We start from the raw sequence: 17,355 nt of genomic DNA on the forward strand, positions 1-17,355 counted from the left end.
AGCTTAACACCAAAGTATCCATGATTAGCTCTCTCTACAAGGTCAACAACAGTCTTTCTGCTATATTTTATTGTGTATTCTCCGCATATGTAGCAAAACACATAAGAATAATTTACACAACTTATTCTACTGGAACTCATTTTTTATCAACTTCGATCTATCCTGCACGGCCAAACGTCACAAACTGACCTCAAATTTAGTTAAACCGTTGAAATGAAGGATGGGATTTCCTTCCTGGGGTATCCCAGTGACGAAGTGGCTTCAGTCAAGCAGTCAAGTAGAGCTGATAAAAAAATTAATTTCATATTTAGATTCAGCGCCCACATTTAGCTAATTCAGTTAAAAAATACTAGGCAACATTTTTTTTTCTTTTTGGCCTAACGTTCCTTGGAAACTCATTTGCCAACTATATCATCGTAAAATTGCAAGACAGAACTTTTTTCTATTGGCCATTTTTTACAAAGCTTTGCCTAGCAGTTTTACAAGTAATATCTTTGGCAACTGGGTTTCCAAAGATTTTACTTGTAAAAAGTCAAAACCTTTTTACAGTTTATGAGACTTTGTCCGACCTTAAAAATAATCATTTTCCGAACCAACGAATATTCAGAATTTACATTAGCTTTAAATTTAGCTACGTAAAAGATACATACGGCTACAGAAGGCTACACATACAGGATTTTGGCCGCACACTAGGCTATTAATCAAGACACAACATACAATTCAACGTTATTCACTTAAATTGACACACAATACGAATTTGACGCACATTCACCATTCATATGCACAATCTGAAGCACATTCACCAATAACTACGCCAAGTTCAACGTACAATTATTGTTATCGACGCACATTCAACATCAGCAACACACAGGTTGATGCACATTCACCAACATCGACATAATTAGACACACATTTACCAAAATCAATCGATGCACAATTTGACGCAAATTCACTATCATAAACACAAAATTCGACGCACATTCACCATTATTGACACAAAATTTGACACAAATGTTTTATCATTGACGCAAAATTGAACATACATCCACGATCATGACCAATAATTTAACGAATAGCTGTACACAGATTTACATTGAAACACTAACATACAACACACAATAAGGTATGTAAATGTAAGTCCTGCGTCTGGATTTGGAGTGTGGAGACGGAGCCAATGTCCACCATCTTGGATAGTGATGTCATGGTGGCCATATTGAATAACCTTGAGCTTTGAACTTGACCTTGACATCGGCCGTCATCATGGATCCGCCATTTTGAATTATGACAACAAATCCACCATTTGGTTTTCCGCCACATTGTTTTCTAGAACATTTTACCATTTTAAATTATAATGTCACCATTACAATTTTAAATACGGCCACCATTTTGAAAATCCGTAATTATTATTGAGAATAATTGGAAACAACTTTCAAAATCATAAACAATTTATATAATAAAATTTTTAAAAGTTTTTAATGAAAAATACACATCATGGAGTGTGAAGCTCTCGGTTCGTACCCAGTGAGGGGAAAATAGAAATGGCAACCGATCCTTCACCCATGGTGGCTACAGGCAGAATGACCCCCACCACTTGAAATGTCCACCATTTTATTTTCGTCTGCTGGAGGCCGCCATCTTGGATCTGACAAATTGTTTTCGTCTACTAGGGGGTGCTACCGCCATGCTAGTTTATTTTTACTTGCTGGAGTGCAGTAATCATCTATTGCCAGGGCGCCTACCATCTTGAAATTTGTCGGCTATCTTGGAAATTCGTAATTATTTAATTATAAAATCGAGAAAAAATTCCAAAATTAATCTTGAAAAATATACAATTTATATTATGATTGATTCGATCGGTTTTACTCCTTGGTTCGATACTTGATCGATGCAAAAAATTTAATTTTAATTAAAAAAAATAATTTCAATAATTATGATGGACAGTCCTTAAAGAGGGTTAAATTCCTCTACTACTGGCCTCCATTAAGCCGACGATGACATATTGACCACCATCTTGGAAATTTGTAATTTTTTATCTATAAACTCGGAATAAAATTCCAAAAAATCATCAAAAAATTACTCATTAATTTAATGATTGAATCAAAGTATTCCTGTCCTTACTTCGATACTTGGTCAATGTTAAAAAAATAATTTTATTAAAAATACCATAAAAGTGACAGGTTCAAGAAATAAAACATAAGTTCTTTTACACACAAAAAAAAAAATTACATAATTTCTATACTATTACAAAAAAAGTAAATTATTAAATTATTTAGCATTTCTCGATTTCTACATCTGTTGCCCGCGAATTAAAGCGAGGTGGCAAGCTCCACCACTTAACGTAGGATCGTCCATTTCTTCGTTTGAGAATCTTCTTTTCCATGTATGCTGAATCTCTTCGGCATAGAAATCACCACGAATAGGCTTGTGGTCCAAATCTTCAAGGTAGTAGGTTCTAGACTCAGATTCGCAAACGTGGATAACATGGAAAAATTAGCGACTCCAATTTGCAGTGAAACCTTTCTCGAAGACATCTTTCTGCTTTGAGATTCGCACAATAGTAGTATGTAATGTTCCTCCGGGGCCTAGAGTCGGAGTGTGGTAGCGGTAGTGTCGACTGCCATCTTGGATTGTGATGTCACGGTGGCCATTTTGGTGTCGAATCACCTCAAAACTGACACAAAATTCTTAGAAATTTACCTATTTCAAAGGGGAAAATTTCCGTTTTGAGGGAACATTTCTCGTTTTATTACTCAAACATTCGAAATTTGGAATGCCTCAAAAGATTTTTGCCTTTGAAAGAACCCAAATTCCTCAAACTGGCCTAAGACTCGTAAAGGAAGCCACCCTAAGCCACCGAGGTCATAACCTCAACCTTGACCGTAAACTCTAAATCGTTAATTTTTCATAAAAAAATTCAGAAAAAATTCCAAAAACAATACAAAAACTGCTTTTTTTAATAGTTTATTTACGCAATCCATCCCAGTCCTCGGTCTATTCCCGACGAGAGTAAAAATATAATTTAAGTATAAAAAATTAAGAAAATTCTTAATGACAATTAAAAAAATTATAATCATTGCTTATGTCACACACACCATCTTGGATTCCAGAAGGTTGCAGTTCTCGTTAGGCCCGCCATCTAAAAAGTCCGTATTTTTGTTACTAGGAAATCGGGGAAAAGTTGATTATGACGTCATGGCCGCCACCTTAAAAATTTGTATTACCATAAAAAATTGCGAAAAATTTTAAAATTTATACCTATAAAATAAATATTTAGTATAATTTTCATAAAATTTTAATTCAAAAACCAACTTACGTCATGGAGTCTTCGGTTCGAACACAGCGAGCAAAAAAATTGCTACGGATCTTTCCTCCACGGAAGTAACTAATGCCAAGCTAGGTATATTGACTGATAGTATGACGTCACATCCGCCATATTGTTTTCGTCTGCTGGAGGCCACTATCTTTGAACCAACATATTGTTTTCGTCTGCTGGAGGGCGCTACCACAATGTTAGTTTAACTTTTACCGAAAAAGTGCAGTTATTATTTTTTATTGTAGTGCCCACCATCAATAATTTTTTCCACCATATTGAAAATTTGTAATATAGAAATACGGAAAAAAATTCTAAAATTCATTAAAAAATTCATGGTTTTTTTACTCGCTCAATCGATTGCCCTTATTCGATCCTTGACTTTTTAAAGACAAGATAATTTAATTAAAATTACCAACCAAATGACAAGTTCGGGAAATAAAACAAGAAATTTACAAATATAATGTTTATTATATAATTTCTACTCTACTGCAGGAACACTTGCTAAAGTTAGTAATATAATTAACATTTAGTTTTGCATTAACTTTAACTGACTAATTCTCAGTTCCAAACTGTTTACTAAAGACAGAGACCAGCCGGATACATTTTTTACATAGTTTTTTCTTCCGTGTTTAACATACTGCTTCATATCGTCACAAGTGTAAATTGTAGCAGCCGATGTCTTGAATGCACACTTCTTCTCATGGTCCTCGAACGGATATGGTTTACCATATACGCAGTCCAGCCACAAATTATATTTTAAAGGCCCGTATGTTGCTACTTCATATGTGAGCTGATTGATAATGTTCCCCTTGATATCGTCAAGAAAATTACAAATATCTTTCGATTCACTAAATATGTTAAGATAATAGTAGTCTTTCAACATTCCACGAAATGCAGATTGTGCCAAGTGGAATCCATTATCATTGACCTGTAATGCACCGATCACAATCTTGTGTTTAGTTTCATGTCCAGGCGTCATCATAATGGTTGCTGTCCATCTGCTTGTGGGCTTGTACGCATACCAGTCTCCAACCGAAACCGAGAAGTGGAAATGTCTGCAGGTAGTTCCTCGGTAGGCACATGGACTTCACCTTTACAGTTTTTCACGTGTCGTCTCAAACTGTGCGATTTCACATTATATTATGGCATTTCTTACTGCCAATCATTTTGCGAGGAGGATTCTTAACACATTCTCTCTTCTCGTGTCAACGAGCATTACTGATGTTTGAGAATTTCTTGTCAAAATAACGGCATCAATGCTCGTTAGTTTATGGCGAATCACCCACTTTTGAAGTCTCCTTTGCTGACTAAACGTCATTCATCGAGGTTTAATCTGCATCCAGGACTGCAGCTATTAAAGTCTCTTCTGCGGGAGGAACCACATCTGTTGAAGTCTCCTCCAATGTTGTCGGTGGCGATAATACACATACCATCAAGTTCTGCGTCACTATCAGCGTCGCTGCCATAGAGGTTTCCGATGTCGTCGGCGTCGCTGCCTTTGTGGACTCCGTCGATCAAACAACTTCCATCTAGGCTGTCGTTAAAATGGCAAAGATGCCATAAAATTCTGTAGAATAGACAGATACTGGACTTATGTATCAGGCGAGTGAAACAAGGTGACATTTACACCGTCAAAAGCCAATAACAAACTTAAAGTCCTGTCGTCTGGGATTCGCTTATATACTTACACGCGACCGCTCGAATAATATTCTAGTCAAAACACGATCAATTTATCATTAATACCCGAGTCAAAACAACATTCAAAAAAGGAAGCAGACTAAAAAAAGACACATATTTGAACAAAAATTCGACAAAAAAGAAGCAATTCGAAGGAAAAAAAATATATTCGACAAAAGTAAAGTAGACACAGTACACACACAGGACAAGTAATGTACACGCTATACACACACTGGACATGCAATGAACACACAATAAACACGCAGTGCACACACCAAACACACAATTAACACGTAATGAACACCCAATGAACATGCAATGGACAAGCATTGGACACGAATTACACACACAGGACACCCAACGAACATGCAATACACACACAGGACTCGCAATGGACACGCAATACACACACAGGACATGTAACGAACATGCAATACACACACAGTTCACGCATTTAACGATAAGGACGTACATGTGCAAGATCATTTAAATCAGCGGGAATACGATCTGGTCATAGGGATACGATCTCGTCGCAGGGATACGATCGGGTCATATGGATACGATTTAGTCCCAGTTATTGCCACCGGGGATACGATCTGGTAACAGGGAAATGATCTGGTCACATGGATACGACCTCGCCGCAGGGATATGTTCTCGCGACAGTGATATGATCGGTTGTAAGATGTGGTATGATACAGTGCCTCCAACGGTCTTTGGTTCCAATAGTTTGATCTTCCTACGATGCGAATTTGGTCTTTTCTGCTGCTACCACCTTGTACACGTTAACTGTTTCTATTATGGAAATTGCAGTAATCTTCTTCTTTATCAGCAGCCTCATAGTCACTATCATAATTATGATCGCAGCTATCAGCATCATCACCAACATAAAACTGCCATTTTTATTTGGATTGCCGAATGTTTTAGACATATATGATGTTTATTCTCCATCATCGTCTTCGAAAATCTTTGACAAGAGAAAATTATTTTTCCAAAGTTAAGAGAGTTTATTATAAATCAGCTAGAATGTATTCTCACATTTTATGGAGCGACTATCCCCATCGTTTTCTGTATTTTACGAACTCTTAACATTCCTCAATTCAAGTTTCTTATCGAGATCAGGAGAGCCACGACAATAAACATATTCCATAAAAAAAATTATTTTCAATGTACAGCATACTTTTCTACATCATAGTACCTATAGCTCATCCTTTATCTTGTGAGTACGGCTGCCATGTCTTTATAAGCTCTTTCTTTACATAAACCACATGCCTCAGATATTACAACTTAGCATTTTGTGTATTGGTATTTTAACAAAGTAGTTTTTCTCATCTTCGAGCGTTGAATTTATATTTGCTGCAGAAATTACATCGCTAACAGGTGAGTTTGAGATGTGGTTGTGATACATGTACTACTCATAGCTGTACGCATTTAATAAGCTTAACTACTTAAATTTTTTCCAACTTAATTTCCTTTTATTTGTTGTTTTTTAATAATTCATTGCAAGAGTTAATTTAACATTACAGATAATGCATTATATTAAAAGTCCTGCCAAGCCGCAGAATATGACCGAGCTATAAAGATTCAAAAATTTTCTGAATCGAACATAACAGAAATTACCGTGAAGATTATAGGATAACACTTTTTGTCAAATATTCACAATTTACTGTGTTGTACAGCAGTCATTGTTCAATGTGGGTTGCTGGAGGCTCTCTTACGATCGTAGGAGAAGGATGGCTTTGTTAGGTCTGAGGGATGAGGGAACACGACTTGTGTTGTCTCTCTTGTATATTAGTATTTCTTAGTTGCACTTAGGCGTAGGAAACGATGACTAGGCAGTGCTTTGTATCTTGGCTTGTCACCTGATTAAAATATTATTGGTGCTCAATTAGTACCAACAATCTTCAAACGGACCGACTCCCTCAGCATATACAAATAAACACATGGAAAATCTTAATGGAGAATAATTGTTAATCAGGAATAACTTGGACACACTGAGAAAACCATCTTTCTTACAGACTTATGCACTTTGACTGAACATTAAGAAGGTGATAATATATTGTATGCCAATTAGTAACGCGGATTATGATATTCTTTATTATTGTCATTTTTCACTCCTGCGTTCATTTGTGCTTTCTTTGTTGTGTCTAATAAAGTTTTGTTACGGTACCTTAAAATTTGCGTACTGTTTTCACATTTCTTTGTGACTAATAACTTATTTCCCGGTTATGGATAGTACGCATATGCGTATTGCTCACACATATTCAACAAAAAAAATCATCCAAAATGTTTTTTTCACTTAATGACCAACTCCTTCACAAAAAACTTATTAAAGAATTTCAACAATATTCACTACTGAATATAAGGTGATGTCATGCTATCGTTTAATAGATATATAAAACGCAAATTAAAGAATCGTTGCAAATTTTTGCATCGGAAAAATTTAATGTTAAGTTTGACACTTGAAGTCACAGCTTGTACCAACTTGCTCTCGACTGTAGCTAGCAAAAGCGGCGTGCCACTTTCTAGTCTTTCACGGAATAAAGTCCTGTGCCCTCAAACTAAATGAACATTGCGTGAAATTTATGGATGGCAGACACCCAAGAGGGGAAGAAACCCGTCCTACCGAAAGTTCAACAACCACTTTTACCTCTTTTACAATAAGGAGGAGAAAATCAGGCAGGAAAATAGAATTTGGTTTAACCTTGCGAACACACACAGATTTTAACATTGAGGTAAGTGGTTCGAGATATGTATTTCGACAGAACAGTTTCACTTCAACGTGACATATGTACATCACTAGAGATGATAATTTAACACGAAAATGTTTAATGCCAAGTCAATCTGGAGTCCATTGTTGCTTCTTCATTCATTCTTACCTTATGATTGACAGAAATATTTTCTACGTAGCGAAGTTATTCTAGCTCGACACACGGACGTTTTGTATTTCAGTATGCGTTTCTTTATTGGCTGCGTTAAGGCGAGAGTATCTTTAAAAATTGTGCTTTCATAATGCATTGTTTTTGTTAATTTTTATTAAAATATATAATTTAACTTTACCTGGTTAGTTGTTTATAAAAGTTTTATAAATTTAATAGTTATTTATTGATGATTTTGCGAATCTAAAAGGCAAATTTTTATGTTAACTCTAGCATGAACTAAGAGCACGTAATCGTGTTGTATACAGTTTTTAATGTTATCTTTTTTCGGTAGTTTTTTTTGTGTATTACTTAATTATTTGTATTTTATTGAAAAAAAAAAATTGATTTTCTTACAATCCTACAAACCTAAGTTATTTATGCGGTAGTCTGTACGCTTGTAAAGTATTTAGTATGTATTTTCTATCTCTTGGTTATTCCTGGCGAGCATTCTGCTGATATTCTACGAGTGTTTCTGGTTACTACTGAGAAAAAACCCTGCATGTAATTTTTTTCGTAATGAGACAAGCAATTTTATTCAGAGTTTCGCTTAGTTAGTGAATTCCTGTTACCAAACTAGCACTTTTAATATATATTTTTTATCAAGTGGACTTCAGACAAAAAAAATATTTATTATCTTGACGATTACTATGCCTTGAGACAGCTTAGAAACGCTATCATGCAAGAAAAAATTTATTCTCTTTTATTATTAGCGAAGTCTTCCTTCTCTGGCGATCGTGAGTGAGCATTCCGCATCCCACATGAAAGAGCGACTGCCTATTTAACACATCATGTGGCGTCAACTGTTGACAAGAATCGGATCTATTTACAACAAATTTTTGCTTCAGATAAATTAACTTTCGCTGCTGAATGTATTTATTGTACCCAGATGTAGCCTTGTAGATTCGTTGCCTTGTAGCCTCGTAGCCATGTATACTCGTATCCATGGAGCGTCATAGCCATGCAGCCTCATAGCCATGTGGCCTCGTAGCCATGTGGCCTTATAGCCAGTTGGAGCCTTGTAGACTCGTAGCCTTGTTGGTGTCAAATGCATTTGGAGGTTTATCCTATCGTATACTACAACCGATCATATCCTACTGACTGGATGTATCATACTGAGTTGAATCTTCGTGTAAATGTACGTAATTTTCGATGAATGTGTGTAGTTAGGTCTGTAGTATCGTATCCTACTATTAGGATGGTATCCTACCAATTTGAATATTCATGTAAATATACGTTCTTTCCGTTAAATGTGCTTTCTTTTTATGACTGTGCTTTCAAATGAGTTTTTTTCGTTAAATATGTGTATGTTAGTCTGTACTAAGAACCGAAAATTTATAGGATCAAATACTTTCGCCACTGTTGAAAGTGTAAAGAATTTTTCAAGGATTCTTGTTCCTGCAGTAAGCGTAAAACATGCTTAGTTTTTGACCTATTTTCTTGTAATAGGTCATATCCATACTAAATCTATGACTTTTCAGAGCCTGTGGTAATGTCTGCTTGAAATAGCATTCATTATTTGAAAACAATAACAGGTATCTCGAAGATGACCTCGTGGTTCGGAGATGCTTTGCCTACACGCCTGACATTGTACATGACCTGTTTGAAAGCGATTCCTAGTATCGAAAAAATTTAACATCTTGGTTCATAGACGCATGGTCTATACGCCTGACAAGTAAATTGCCTAATTGAAAGGTATTCCAAATTGTGTAAATTAGACCCTTTGTTTCGGGGACGCTTAACCTATAGGCCTGATATTGTACATAGCATTTTTAAAATGTCTGTCGGGTATCGACAAAGGTCGTTTGGCTAATAAATGTATGTGCCTGAACACCAAATGGGCATGCGTGACCAACCTACTAGTTGTGCCTGGCCAACCTGCTGGATGTATTTGTCCAATCTATCTGACGTGCCTAACCACAGACTGGAGGTGTCTAACCAACAACTTGATATGCCTGGCCATTGACTGGATGTGCCTAGCCACCAACTGATCGTATTAACCTGACCACAATCTGGAAGTGCCTAACGCCCAACTGGATGTGTAAGGCCAAAACTAGGATGTGCCTGACCATCAATTGGATGTGCCTGACCACCTACTGGATGTACCTGACCGTCGAATAAGTGCCTAGCCACCAACTGGATGCACCTTACCACATACTGGGCGTGTTAGCCTGACCAACCGACTAATCGTTTTTTCAAACCTATCTGATACACCTGGCCACAGACTGGAAGTGTCTAGCCAACAACTGGATGTGTCTGGTCGCTTACTGGACATGCCTGGCCGCTGATTGGACATGTCTGCCTACAAACTGAATGTCTCTGGCCACAGATTATGTGCCTGGTTAATCGAATGTGATGTGTAACTATTTAGAAAACACATGCCAATGTATTCAAAGGACTCACTTCGCACTCTAAGAAGACTGTACAAATCAAGAAATGATAGTGATTTCCTTGTTTTTTTTTTATGTTGTGGAATATATGTAATATAATTTTCATAAGTAATTTTGTTTCTTTTTTCCTTTAAATATGTTACTTCAATGTTTAATTAAAATAAATATTTTAACCTGATATATATTTTTTGTATTATGCAAGTATCGAACCAAGGACATAAAACGATTTAATAATCAGTAAAATAAAATGTGGTTTTTTGATGGTTTTTGGGATTTTGTTTTTCTGAATTTCTAGGTTAATAAATAAAGAATTTTAAGATGGTGTCCATTATGTCATTATTAGCTTACTGGAAGCTGGTAGATGAAGAATTTAAGCCTATTTTAGTTATTTTTCACTATGTTTATTCAAATTAACTTTTTTTATGAAAAATTAAATTTTTAGCATTGATAAAGAGCCGAACCAATGACACAAACCTATTGAATCCATCAGTATAATAATTACAGATTTTTTATATTAATTTTATAATTTTTCCCGAATATCTAGCTAAACAATCACAGAATTTCAAGATGGCGCCCAAGACAGCCAACATGATGATGAATGTCAAGGTAATAAATACTTCTTCACTCTTGCGGGTAAAAACTAAATCAATATGATGACAGCGAACTTTAGCAGATAGTATGTACGTGACAATAGCGCTCCTTGTATCGATTACTATAAACAAGATTGTGACAGGTGATGTGTGTTAACTAGCGCGCCTGTTATCTGAATATTGAAAATAATGATGGTGGCCATATCCTCTAGTCGGTGATGTTATTATTCCATTAAATTAAAAACAAAATTATAAGTTCCAAGATGTGTGATTTTTATATACCTTATTTATTTCTCACTCTAGTAAATGTCTCAATGGCTGTACGGTCAAAGGCGTACGTTTTATGATCCAGGTGTCTGAGATGTCACGGTTCCAATGTATTTACTATAAAAAATTGAATTAAATATGTCGATACGGACCACAATAACATTGGCAGTTAATAGAATATCGACCTTACATGTATAAGACAGAGCGATGCTGGCGCTTTCTAGGAACAAACAGCAGAAACAAAGATTATGGTATCCAAGATGGTGGCCTCCAGCAGAACAGAAAAAAGCAAGATGATGGTCGTGATGTCATCCAAGATGGCGGCCTCAAGCAGACGAAAGCAAGGTGGCGTACATGACGTCAGAATCGAAAAAAGTGGTTGTGATTAGTAGGTAGGTTTGGTTCTTCCTGGGATCCGCGGCGGCCATCTTGGAATACGTCACTTCCGGCCGCCATTGTGGATTGCTTCACCTCCGGTGGCAAAAACACCTCAAAAGAACTCATTATGGATAAAAAAAGTCCCTATTTAGAGGGAAAATTTACCTTTTTCGAGTGAAAATTTCCCTTTTCGAGAAAATATCCCCCTTTTTTCTGCTGTAGGATAACCGGAGATGCAAGATCATCAGGGGGGGTCACAAGATCCGCAGGGAGGGTCAATTCTAATCTTTTGCAGAGTGCTAGTTTAACCTGTAAATCCCTAAACCTGTCATTTCATACATTTATTAGGACGCAGATTTAGGGATCCGCGTCCGTCATCATAGATTCCGATAAAATCAGACGGCCATTGTGGATTACGACACTTCCGACGGCAAAAACATTTTAAAAGGCCTCATTATACACAAACATTCCCCTTTTCTGAATTATGACGTCACGTCCACCATTTTGTTTTCTATAACTTTCCACCCTTTTCAATCGTACGCCCCACTCCTGTGCTTTGCACTTTTCGTTACCATTATATCATCGAATACCCCACTCCTATGCGGTACACTTTCCGTTACCATGTCATAAATTAACACCCCTTTCATATTATTACCAAAATAAATAATTTGTAATTAATACAATTATACAGGCACCATCTGATGGAGGCAACCATCTTGTTTTCTTCTGCTGGAGACGGACATATTGTATTAGGTCACTTCTATCAGCCATCTTGGATTACACCATTTTTTTCTAGAACTATCTGCCTCTTCAATCAAACGCCCCACTTCCATACATTTCATATTCCATTACGATTACACCCATCATCGAGTATTCCACTACTAAGCATTGAACATTCCTTTACGATGAAATCATCATCGAACACCCCACTCCTATGCATAGCACATTCCATTACGATTACATCATCGAGCACCCCACTCCTATTCATTGCACATTCCATTACTATTACATCATCATCGAGTGTCCCCACTCATATATATTGCACATTTCATTACAATGACATTATCATCGAGGACTCCACTTTTGTATTACACCTTACATTACGACATCATCATCGAACGCGCCACTCCTGTGCATAGCACATTCTGTTACTTTAGCATCTCCAGCATCTGATGGAGACCGCGATCATGTTTATGTCTGCTGGAGACCGCCATCTTGTTTGTCTGCTGGAGACCACCATCATGATTTCATCAGATGGTTGTCATCATTGAGTGTTTGTTCCTAAAGTACATCAGAGTATGTTAGCATGTAAGGTCGGGTTTCAAATCCCTACCAGTGTTGTTATGAACTTTATAGACCAAAATCCTTCAAATGTTTTCAAAGTCTAAAATAATTTCCTTAAACTTTTATGTAATAATTAGTTGCCCGAACCAGCTTCGCACGGCTATACTAATGGAAAAAAATTAAGCCACATCTCCCATTTACAGTAATGGTAAATAAAAAAAAATCAGTGAAAATTTATTACAATGCTATATAATGTACCGGAGAGAAAATGAATAGCACCGATGGTTTCCCGACTCGTGCATGCAACGTACAACTGATGTACCCGTACTTCGCTACGGCAGTCTACAGGCAGATCACTCTTGCGCCGCTCATTATACATGCCCCTCCTTGTGGGTACGCCACTGCCACGCGATGCCCGTTGCCATAGAGACGCAGAAGGCATGAACAATGCAAAATCCTGTTCTCATGCAGACAAAGTACCCACTGTTGCCTGGTTTTAACCACCCATGGGATCTAATTTTCTGAAAATGTTATCCTGCGTAACATAAGGAACATTACTGTGAAGTTTCAAGTCTGTAAAATATATATACTTGAAAAAAAGGGCAATTTTTGATATTTAAAGTACCTGCAAAATTTCAACGGTGATGAGGACTGCACTAACAATGAAATAGTCGTTGCCATAGAGACAAATGAAGCATCAACAAAGCAACAGCCGTTGCCATGGTGATTTCCTACCAAAAACTGGAAATTTTGATATATTACGCTCCCGAAACTCCCCTTGGGATCGGCTTTTCGCAGAATCCGTTATTAGTGAGCGTCTACATCACAAAATGAGTAACTATGCTAAATTTCAAGTCAATCGGGTGTATAGTTTTAGAGATCTCGTGATGAGTGAGTCAGTGAGTGGTATTTCGCTTTTATATATATATATATATATATATATATAAATAAGTAAATAAATATATATATATATATACAAGTCCTTGTTAGAACTGTAACGGGAGAGGAAAATTATTGATGGTCCGAATAATAAAAATTAATTAAAAATAATAATAATTCTAGCAAAAGAAAAAAAACAAATTAAACACACAGAGAGGAAAAAAAACAATAGTTTAGGGTTGTGATTTAAAGTGATAAAACGTATTTAAATACTAATTTAACTCTTATTAGGGTACTGATTGCTTCGTTTTTAATATCACACGGGTGTTTTTTACTTATATGGGAAAATTAAGAATGATAAGGCATCTAGTGCGTGGCAACAATGTTAATAGGCAATAGGAAATATACTTCTAGCACCTGCGGCATTGTCAACACACACTTTGTGCGTGTACTGCAATTTGTATCTAACCACCTCCAACGCATTTGATTCTAAATTGGACTTTTAGTAAGGATCCCTAATATTATTCATAATATAATATAGCCTATAGCCTTCCTCGATAAATGTACTATCCAACACTGAAATAATTTTTCAAATCGGACCAGTGGTTCCTGAGATTAGCGCGTTCAAACAAACAAACAAACAAACTCTTCAGCTTTATAATATTAGTATAGATTTTACAACACAACAAAAAATCTCAAGAGAAAACTGTATACAAAAGCCAAGAATTTATTTTATAGACTTTTCATTGAGCGAATAGAGTCTGTTTGTTCTCAGTTGCAGTCGATCCACGCGCTTGAGAGTCCACCCACTACCCTTTCCCTGGTATTCTTCCTCTTCGCAACATATTTTTTTAATGACATCATTAGCAGACTCGCCTATATTGCTACATAATTAAATATCATGATTCATCGTCTTGAATGCCCTTTCGCAATTCTCATCCTGATATGGCTCAGGTTTACTATAAGAAAATTCAAGCCACAAATTATATTTCACAGAATTATCATTTTCCAATACTTCTTCAAGCTGATTTACTGTATCCTTTTTGACATCGGCTTGAAAGGTACAATCGTTTTTTGGTACGAGGGATCTGTTTAGGTAATAAAAGTTTTTACAAACCACTGAATCCTAATTTCACCAGGAAGAATCCATTCACCTTCGGCCTTAATGTACCGAGAACAGTTGTTGGCTGTGTTTCACGTTGAGACGATGTTGAAGCTTCTAGCTGCAGATCTGTATTACTGTTCGAGCCAGTGCGCGTACGAGTCTCAAGCTTAAATGGCGGACCAGAATACAGTACTTTCTGATCAATAGTAGGTGAACGAACCGCACCTTTACAGTTTTTTGTATGTATTCTCAAATTATCAATACGAGTAAACCATGTATAGCACTTATCACAGCTAAATGCCAATCGTGATGGGTTTTTCACACATTCTCTCTTCTCATGGCGTTCTACACCTTGAGAGAATGCAAACGTATTTCCAAAAAAGTTGCAAGGAAGCCTATTAGTTGCTTTCGTCGATGTATCATTATTCATTATTGCACCACCACGAAACTTCTGCGAATATATTTGTTCTCGCGTGGTAGGAAGAGCACTTTGTTTACACATTTGCAAGTGCCTTTTTAATGTATCATTTCTAGGAAACTTTTTGAAGCATTTCGTACAGCTAAACTTCTCGCGTGATGAATTCTTTACACATTCAGCCCTTTCATGACGCTTGGCATTCTTTTTTAGGGTAAACTCCTTGCTGCAGTAACTACATTGGTAGCCTTTTGATAACACTAGAGGCATAGAATCTGAACCCATATTAACCACTGCTACTTTTGACAGAAGCATACTTTTAGTTCATTTTAAAACAACTTTAAATAGCATTTTTAAATTTATTCATCAGTGGGAGTTAAGTACCCAGTAAAACTAATACATGTCTCAAGTAGTTCCGCTTCTTAAAAACAGAGTTCGCCACTTGTTCGAATTCTATAAAGTTTATTTTCATATCCCTACAATCATATCTCACCATATCATACATACACCTATAACTTTATTCCATAATATACAATATCCCTTTTTAGCCTACTCTATATCACCAAATGCACAATATTTTATTCTGTCATTCTCATCACGTAAAAAGTATATAGAAACAAATCATTCTTCCCTTATTTCATCAAGTATTTTCCATGTCTCGTAGGTGATAGATAAATTTTCAGAGTTTTGCGAAGCAAGTAGAATTCTTAACCTGTCAACCAATACGTTTGGATCTTTACACGATTTGTATAATAAATTCGTTCCACTGCTCGCATTAACCTTTTTATAAATTCTCCTGAGTATTTAAAACTAGCATTCTTCGCATAGTCATCATCATTATAACTATCATCACCATAATATCATCATTATCATCAACATCAAAACCATGAATAGTATTATTTCTATTTATTTTATCACAATGTATCCACCTTTTCGGTCTCAGATCATCACATATTTCAGTCATAACAACTTTACTAGCTTCTATATTGTTCTCAAATTCATGAATAATAGCCAATAGGTAATAAATTATAGGTATTTTTTGAGTTACAATGATAATTTTTTATGGTTTTCCTTAAAATTAATAATTTTGGTTATTTATCATGATCAGCGTTATTTTTAAAAAAATCTACGTTAAATTCGGTGTCCAAAATTCGTATTAGAAGTTTATTTGCAACATTAATTTTCTCGTTACCGAGTTTAGATGTTTACACATCACTGGCGAATACTGAACCACTCGCTGACATTTTTTTTCGGTAATGTTTCTTGTATCGTTAAAACGATTTGAAAGTCCTTATTAATGTTTATTAATTTTTTTATTTATTTACTGATGTGAACGCGTGATCCCCATTTTGAGGCCACATCGCTTTAAACCGCACGGCTAATTGGACGGTTAGAATGAAAGCCCTCTTATAAGTATATGCTATAGAAGACGTAATATTATTCGCAAACGGTTGTATGCTTTTTGCACTCGTAAAATAGTTAGCACGTTTAGATTACACTAACAATATATATTCCTGCTAAAGTAAACTGACTAAGGTAATAAAATTTTATATCAATTAAAATTTAAAAAAATCGTTTTATTAAAATTATTGAGATAATTTAGATTTAGCTATGTTAGCGAGTCATTATGCATTGAATTAATATTCATATACATTTTTAAATTATCTTCAATATTTTTCGAAATTTTAGAAACTATTTATTTAAAAAAAATAATTTTTTCCACCGATAGGTAGGCATCAACAGTTAACAACGAACTATTTGAAGTAATTGCATTTTTTATTAAATATGTATTTTTAATTATATTTAAATAATTTTAGTAAAATCTTTTGATGTGTTAGGTAAAATCGAGATCGAGGTGTAAAATTCCGCCTCATATCATCTGGGGTAAAGGCCGTGACCTAGCAGCTGAATTTTTAAGCTGCTTTCCGGATATTTCAAGCCACCTTTAGTTTCAGGAGACAAAATAAGGAATTCTCCCTCAAAATGGGAAATTTTATTTAAAGAGAAGGATTTTTAGTCAATTGGAAGGTAAGATCACAAATTGACTGCTGACTGTATCCTACTCGCTAATATAGTTAAATCTAAATTATATAAACACTTTTAGTTAAAATATTTCTTCAAAATTGTAATTGATAATAATCT

This window comes from Bacillus rossius, chromosome 2 (genome assembly GCF_032445375.1).
Source record: "Bacillus rossius redtenbacheri isolate Brsri chromosome 2, Brsri_v3, whole genome shotgun sequence".
Classification (NCBI taxonomy): domain Eukaryota; kingdom Metazoa; phylum Arthropoda; class Insecta; order Phasmatodea; family Bacillidae; genus Bacillus; species Bacillus rossius.